This window comes from Bison bison, unplaced genomic scaffold (genome assembly GCF_000754665.1).
Source record: "Bison bison bison isolate TAMUID 2011002044 unplaced genomic scaffold, Bison_UMD1.0 scf7180017864281, whole genome shotgun sequence".
Taxonomy (NCBI): Eukaryota; Metazoa; Chordata; class Mammalia; order Artiodactyla; family Bovidae; genus Bison; species Bison bison.
The window spans coordinates 1,288,516-1,288,905 of NW_011494853.1; the positions used below are offsets into that span (position 1 = coordinate 1,288,516).

A 390-nucleotide genomic window follows, 5' to 3' on the forward strand; every position below is an offset into this window, starting at 1 on the left:
TCTCCCTGCTGTTGCTGCTGCTAAGTTGCTTCAGTCCTGTCCGACTCTGTGGGACCCCATGGACGGCAGCCCACCAGGCTCCCGCATCCCTGGGGTTCTCCAGGCAAGAGTACTGGAGTGGGTTGCCATTGCCTTCTCCACAGAACTCTCCCTAGAGAAGGTGAATCCTAAGATTATGATAACCTTACTGTTATGTTAACATTGCTTATCTTAGACTTCATCACTAGGTCATTATTTAGCTTAATTCAATTTATTGTTCTTCAACCCACAAACCCTCTGATCATTGCTGTTTCTGCAGGAAACCAGACCCAGGTGCTGCCCCAGTGCAACGACTCCCGCTCGGAACCAGCAGGCTCTGCAGCCTCAGATGAGAGCGCCCCCTACTGCTCA

General features: G+C 51.3%; 1 protein-coding gene across 1 annotated transcript in view; it reads left to right on the forward strand.

Moving 5' to 3' along the window:
* Nucleotides 1–390, forward strand: part of LOC104995505 (antigen WC1.1-like) — an 81,093-nt gene that overhangs the window by 47,646 nt on the left and 33,057 nt on the right. The gene's annotated exons all lie outside the window — the stretch shown is intronic.